General features: G+C 44.7%; 1 pseudogene; it reads right to left on the bottom strand.

Moving 5' to 3' along the window:
* Positions 1-1,616: 1,616 nt before the first annotated feature.
* Positions 1,617-1,734, bottom strand: LOC126185734 (5S ribosomal RNA; annotated as a pseudogene).
* Between the last annotated feature and the right edge of the window lie 6,141 nt (positions 1,735-7,875).

Genomic DNA, 7,875 nt, shown 5'->3' with positions numbered 1-7,875 from the left:
CTGAGGTCATCAGTCCCCTAGAACTTAGAAATACTTAAACCTAACTAACCTAAGGACATCACACACATCCATGCCCTAAGCAGGATTCGAACCTGCGACCGTAGCGATCGCGCGGTTCCAGAGACTGTAGTGCCTAGAACCGCTCGGCCACCCCGACCGGCTCACGAACAGATTCCTCGATTATTTGCACCAGCTCATCAGTCAAAATGGAAAGTCTTCCACTTCTCTCTTCGTCATCAACATTTATTCTGCTCCACTAAACCTCTTCACCACTTAAACACACTCGTTCTGCTGAAAACGACCTTCACCGTAAACCGTTTTGATTCACGAAAAAATTACAGTAGGTGTTATTCCTCCCGCGAGTAGGAAGCGGATCATAGAACGTGACTCGCATTTGGCGGGAGTTCTTACAGATGTCTTTCACACAACTGGAGGCTACAACGTGAATTTACATACCACCGTGTTCCTGCGATGCTCGCTCTGATCAGGGTACCTCTCTCTATTATTCAGTGTTGCCAAACTTCAAAAACCAAAAACAAACACAGCCCGTTCTGGTCACAGGACACGTACTTCCTCAACATGTCTCGTAAATTCAACAACTTTTGTGCAGTCAAATTTTAGGCTGTTAGATTGGGAGGATGAGGTGTAAGTAGGAGGTTTGCTCGGTCTCAGAATGGTGATATTTCTGAAACTTTCTACGGCTCAGAATAGAAACCGTTGTACATTATGGCAACCTGAATCCTGAGTGGTGAAATGTGATAGCATATTGCGCAGGTCCTGTGTTTCATTTCCGCGTGGGTACCGTTTTTATGTGTAAGGCTGCAATCTATGTGTAAGGGTCTGATTGTGGTATGTAGCATGAGTTCTGGATGTACAGTAACTTACTCTTTGTGACAAGTTTTGACTAATATGCCAACTACGAACTTCCCTTGGCAAGTTTACCTCGTACGGCAGCAGCTACGGACAAACGTCGTTGCCTGGTCAAAATCAAATAGGAGGCGGCCACGCGACAGTTTGATTCAGGCTGCGGTCGGCGATTAACGAGCACGACGCGGTCTGACCGACAATTTGCGGCTCCCAACGGTGGTCAACGTGCGGGGAACGCACTCATATATCGCTTCCTGCCTTTTTTAAAAATTCTTTCAGTAGACGTTTAGTCAGAGTTAAGATGCGATATAATTATGACGTCTTTGTTTTCGTTATAACGTATGTAATGCAAGCCATAAGACCAATTGTAGTCGGTGTCTTAACACAGGGTGGGGCAAATAAAAGTGGCCCGGAGAACAGACTTCCAGGTTACAAAGAAACACAGCAGAGGAAAGGAAATACGTTACAAACCCGACTATAGCAGATTGAAAGCATCTTACCAAAATTGTATGCTTTTTTATTTGTGAAAGTATCATTGATAAAAGCAGCACTCCGTCTTCAGGCCACAAGTGGCCCATCGGGACCATCCAACCACCGTGTCATCCTCAGGTGAGGATGCGGATAGGAGGGGCGTGTGGTCAGCACACCACTCTCCCGGTCGTTATGATGGTTTTCTTTGACCGGAGCCGCTACTATTCGGTCGAGTAGCTCCTCAATTGGCATCACGAGGCTGAGTGCACCCCGAAAAATGGCAACAGCTCATGGCGGCCCGGACGGTCACCCATCCAAGCGCCGGCCATGCCCGACAGCGCTTTACTTCGGTGATCTGACGGGAACCGGTGTATCCACTGCGGCAAGGCCGTTGCCCATCATTGATAAGATCGTTCTAAATTAATTATTCAACAAACCTGCATCTGACTGCGTCTGTAACTTGTTTCTTGCAATCCTCCATTTTGCCAAAAAATGCAACATGTATTTGACTCAGCAATCAAGTTTAAGAGAATAATGCCGTTTGTGCAATGGTATTAAGATGGTACTGAAAAGTTAACTTTTGACCCTGATGTTTACTTAATGAAATTATATCTTGACTTGAATAATGCCAGTTGCACAATGGCATATAATTAGTTATTTGAAATAACTTCGCTCTGATAACGTTAGTTATACCAAAATCGATTTCAAACTATGAACTGCACATATATATTGCATAGAGGCCTTATTTTATTTACGTTCTTTCATTGGTGGGTAACTTTACTTTACTGCCGGCCGGTGTGGCCGTGCGGTTAAATGGCTCAAATGGCTCTGAGCACTATGGGACTTAACTTCTAAGGTCATCAGTCCCCTAGAACTTAGAACTACTTAAACCTAACTAACCTAAGGACATCACACACATCCATGCCCGAGGCAGGATTCGAACCTGCGACCGTAGCTGCCACACGGTTCCAGACTGTAGCGCCTTAAACCGCTTGGCCACACCGGCCGGCCGTGCGGTTAAAGGCGCTACAGTCTGGAACCGCGTGAGCGCTACGGTCGGAGGTTCGAATCTTGCCTCGGGCATGGATGTGTGTGATGTCCTTAGGTTAGTTAGGTTTAATTAGTTCTAAGTTCTAGGCGACTGATGACCTCAGAAGTTAAGTCGCATAGTGCTCAGAGCCATTTGAACCATTTTACTTTACTACTCATTTTCATATTCAGTACAAGCAAAGGATGTGGATTATGATTCAGGCTGTTAGATTTAAACACAATGTTGATCTCAATATATATATATTGTTAAAATTTTAAGTCATACACAATACCCACCATTTCCAACATTTTGTAGCACGAATCACTCTTACAAAAAATTTTACAGAACGCTTACTGTGTCGAACCTTGGACATATAGATCCTAACTCTGAACATTATCTAACAAAGCCAATTTGAAATGATTATATATCTTCTCTCATTTACGTGCTTAAGTTTGGTCAGGGGCAGCGACCTACCTTGACGCTGACACCACACGTCTGCTTCCTCCGGGCACCTACCTGCGACTCCTCCCTTAAACCTGCGCGCGCCCAGCTCTCTTAACCATCAAAGATCCTCCTACTCAAAGATATTATACACATTCAACCTTGTGGTTAGCAACTACCGACTTTATTTTCTGGATCTACCCTGATCACACCTTAGCACATACCTTCAAGATGTTAGAAGTGACCACCATTCATCTCTTGGCACTTCTGGGTCCTGGTCAGCAAGTTGCTGAAGGTGGATCGAGGTTGGACTGCTGGAATTGCTACAATCTCATCCAAAACGTTCTGCTGCAGTTCTTGAAGACTATGAAGGTTGTTGCGACAAACCTTGGACTTGAGGGCTTCCCACACAGAGTAATCGCTCACTGACAGATCAGGTAAGCTGGGTGGCCAGTTAGAAGCGCGAACAGATTGACCTCTGCTAAGAAGTCTGTCAGACGCGAAGATTGTGTAAATGTGCTACAAGTTTGACCCGCTGTATGGGCAGTTGCTGCATCATGTTGAAGGTAACTTTCGGTCTTTTCCTCCTCCGTTATTGGTGTTCCACTCGTCCGGGCCACTTTTATTTGGTTCACCCTGCAGTAGATAATAGATAGCTTCTACCCCTGCGGGATCTAAGGCGTGATTATTTCATAGAGTGGAACAGTGTGAAACAGGGTCTCACTCGCGTTCTGCCGAGCGAAGAATTAGTCGTGACCTACTAAGCGAACCAGGGAGATGTGTTATTGTTATACGTACGCCCTTCCTCAGCAGCATGAAGACGATATGCGACAAACGTCAAACTAGAATGAGGGGTACTGCGTGTTTGGATGTGCGAATGGCATTTCCACGCAATTGCACAAAGTAGCTATGAGTAACCATATCTACAAACTGTACGAGGTGTGGCTACAAAACAATGGAACTGCTGTTATAAAACATTTTGTTTCAAAACCTGTCATGTTGAGTTACGGTGACGCTCAATGTACTCCAGTTCTCTATCACTGCAAAGCTCTATGAGAATTTTCCATTGATGGGAAAAGTGTTGTGATGTACTTGATGACGCGTGCCGCTTTCTCTTTCACTGCTTCAACGGACTGAAATCTTGTTCGCTTTAATGCAGATTTTACCTTGGTGAATAGATGAAAGTCACACTATGCTAGGTCAGGCGAATAAAGTGGATGGTGTAACACTTGGCTCCTATACTTCGCTATAAACCTCTTAAAAGATAATACGGTATGAACGGTGCATTGTCCTGATGCACAACCCATGACTTGTTCTTCCACAATTCGGGTCGTATATTTTTTTCTTATTTTCTCATGGAGTTAAGCAAGAACCTCAAGGTCGCAATCTTGATTAACAATTTCACAATTATGAACCCAGTGAAGACACAAAATTCCATAAATATCGCTTTTAATCTTGAATTGCTCATTCCAGCCCTTTTCGCTCTCGGTGAAGCTGGGCCATTCCATTGGGTGGATTAGCGCTTAGTCTCTGGATCAGAAGCGAAAAACCAAGATTCGTCACATGATATCACTCTTTCCAAGAAATTATGATTGTTTTCAATGGTATTCAAAGTTTCGGGGCAGGGCAAACATTTTCACGTGCTTCTTTTTGTTCAATAGTGAGAATTTTCAGCGACACTTCCGCACACGCTTTTGTCGTATTAAAATGGTTACGTAAAATTTGCCTTACGCATTCTTTGCCAGTTCCTACAGTTTCAGCAACCGATCGAATACTCAATCGATAGTCAGATCGGTTCAGATTCACTATTTTTTCGATATTTTCATCCGTTTTTTATGTTGAAGGGCATCCCGGGGGTAAATAACCTTCAACGTCCTCTCGGTCATCTTGGAAAAGCTAGAACCGTTCAAAAACTAGCGCACTTGCCAAACGGTTTTCACCACAAGCTTCTTTTAGTAAAAAATAGGTTCCAGTGGCAGTTTTTCCAAGATTTATGAAGAGTTTCACGACAATTCGTTGCTCTATTATTACACGTATAATTTTCCAGGCAAAACAAAATAACAGCTCTTACACAAACGAAGGGCACGGCCACACTGATTTGTATACAGGCACCAGAGATGCCGCATGCGACTGAAAAGGTTTCACGCTTTACAGCTATTGGTCATTTATATTTGGCGCGTGCGCACTTGCTGTGTGACAGCATCAGTCCCTTATTTTATAACCGCAAATCGTATACAGGGTGAATCACCTACAACTCGCAACCCAAATATTACGGAGGTTGAAACTGCTATTGATGGACTGGTAGTCTGGGTTCATACTGTTAGCCAATCAACAGAGAGTAAAAATACTTAGAAAGTTTATTTTTGTGCAAAAATGCACTTTTTTAAATGGAACAATGCCTATTGACATTAACAAACCAACTATAGGGTAAATTAGAATGTCAGTTGTGTTTGTTGCAGGATTCTAGTGCGAGTTGCTTACGAGATACCGTATTTTGAAAAGTTCCCACACACCTGAGGTAAAACACGCTGAAGAACATCACAAGTACATACACCAGTTATATGGATTCTGGCCAGTAACGAGGCAGCTGACCATCACAGGTTGTGTTCGAAATGAGCACGGGCAGCTGCAATACACGCTTCTAGACTGGTATGGAACGACTGCTGCACACGTGCTAACATTTCAGCTGAGATCCCCGAGCAGGCTGTAGTACGAGGTGCATTCAAGTTCTAAGGCCTCCGATTTTTTTTCTAATTAACTACTCACCCGAAATCGATGAAACTGGCGTTACTTCTCGACGTAATCGCCCTGCAGACGTACACATTTTTCACAACGCTGACGCCATGATTCCATGGCAGCGGCGAAGGCTTCTTTAGGAGTCTGTTTTGACCACTGGAAAATCGCTGAGGCAATAGCAGCACGGCTGGTGAATGAGCGGCCACGGAGAGTGTCTTTCATTGTTGGAAAAAGCCAAAAGTCACTAGGAGCCAGGTCAGGTGAGTAGGGAGCATGAGGAATCACTTCAAAGTTGTTATCACGAAGAAACTGTTGCGTAACGTTAGCTCGATGTGCGGGTGCGTTGTCTTGGTGAAACAGCACACGCGCAGCCCTTCCCGGACGTTTTGTTGCAGTGCAGGAAGGAATTTGTTCTTCAGAACATTTTCGTAGGATGCACCTATTACCGTAGTGCTCTTTGGAACGCAATGGGTAAGGATTACGCCCTCGCTGTCCCAGAACATGGACACCATAATTTTTTCAGCACTGGCGGTTACCCGAAATTTTTTTGGTGGCGGTGAATCTGTGTGCTTCCATTGAGCTGACTGGCGCTTTGTTTCTGCATTGAAAAATGGCATCCACCTCTCATCCATTGTCACAACCGACGAAAAGAAAGTCCCATTCATGCTGTCGTTGCGCGTCAACATTGCTTGGCAACATGCCACACGGGCAGCCGTGTGGTCGTCCGTCAGCATTCGTGGCACCCACCTCGATGACACTTTTCGCATTTTCAAGTCGTCATGCAGGATTGTGTGCACAGAACCCACAGAAATGCCTACTCTGGAGGCGATCTGTTCAACAGTCATTCGGCGATCCCCCAAAACAATTCTCTCCACTTTCTCGATCATGTCGTCAGACCGGCTTGTGCGAGCCCGAGGTTGTTTCGGTTTGTTGTCACACGATGTTCTGCCTTCATTAAACTGTCGCACCCACGAACGCACTTTCGACACATCCATAACCCCATCACCACATGTCTCCTTCAACTGTCGATGAATTTCAATTGGTTTCACACCAAGCAAATTCAGAAAACGAATGATTGCACGCTGTTCAAGTAAGGAAAACGTCGCCATTTTAAGTATTTAAAACAGTTCTCATTCTCGCCGCTGGCGGTAAAATTCCATCTGCCGTACGGTGCTACCATCTCTGGGACGTATTGACAATGAACGTGGCCTCATTGTAAAACAATGCGCATGTTTCTATCTCTTTCCAGTCCGGAGAAAAAAAATCGGAGGCCTTAGAACTTGAATGCACCTCGTAATACGTCATTGCATTTCATCGGATGTAGTTGGTATGACCTAGTAAAGGGCGTCTTTCAGCTTTCCCCACAGATACTTGAGCAGATTCAGTGTTTTGTCTATGAATAACGGGCCTATGAGATGATGGTTCACTATCCCACAGCACACGTTTACACTCCATGGACACAGACGTTCCACCTGACGAAGCCAACGGGGCTGGCAAGAGATCAATGCATGATTCGGCAGTTTACCTGACCATCTATGATAAATGTGGTTCCATCACTAAACAAGATGCATCATACATCTGTAGAGTACCGTCTTAGGGCGCATGTACAGAAGCTAACACGGTTCTCGTAATTGCTTCCATGGAGCTCTTGATGGCGAGAGATGTGATAGGGATGTAACCTACGTCGATGCAGATTGCATAAGACATTTGCCTCTCGCATGCCACCTTCTCGTGCCATTGCGCGGGAGCTAACGTGAGAAGCGGCAAGAACATTAATTTCACTCTCTTCTGTCGTCATATGTTTCCTTCTGTACGTTGTCTAAGTGTTACACTACCACTTTCACATACCTGGTTGAAGAGGTTGATAAATAATTGCCTAGATGGTTGACATCTGTCGGGATATAATCGTAAAAGAACGAATTGCCTTCTTCCTACACTCTCCATACATCATGAGCATGTCGGCTTTTGTCTGCATTGGTAAATACCATCGACCACTCACGACCTACTGTCACGCACTAAATGACTAGCAAGCCAAAGATCACTCAAAGGACACACAAGTACATTGAAAAGCAATCATACGCTGGTTGGATGGCACAAACAACTGTCGGTGTGTAAACTTTTAAAAATACACTGAAGAGCCTAAGAAACTGGTACACCTGCCAAATATCGTCTAGTGCCCACGAGAGCACGAAGAAGTGCCGTAACACGACATGGCATGGACTCGACTAATGTCTGAAGTAGTGCTAGAGGGGACTGACACCATTAATCCTGCAGGGCTGTCCACAAATCCGTAATATTACGAGGGGATGGAGATCTCATCTAAACAGTAC

This window comes from Schistocerca cancellata, chromosome 4 (genome assembly GCF_023864275.1).
Source record: "Schistocerca cancellata isolate TAMUIC-IGC-003103 chromosome 4, iqSchCanc2.1, whole genome shotgun sequence".
Taxonomy (NCBI): Eukaryota; Metazoa; Arthropoda; class Insecta; order Orthoptera; family Acrididae; genus Schistocerca; species Schistocerca cancellata.
This window is presented reverse-complemented; position numbering and strand designations above follow the sequence as displayed.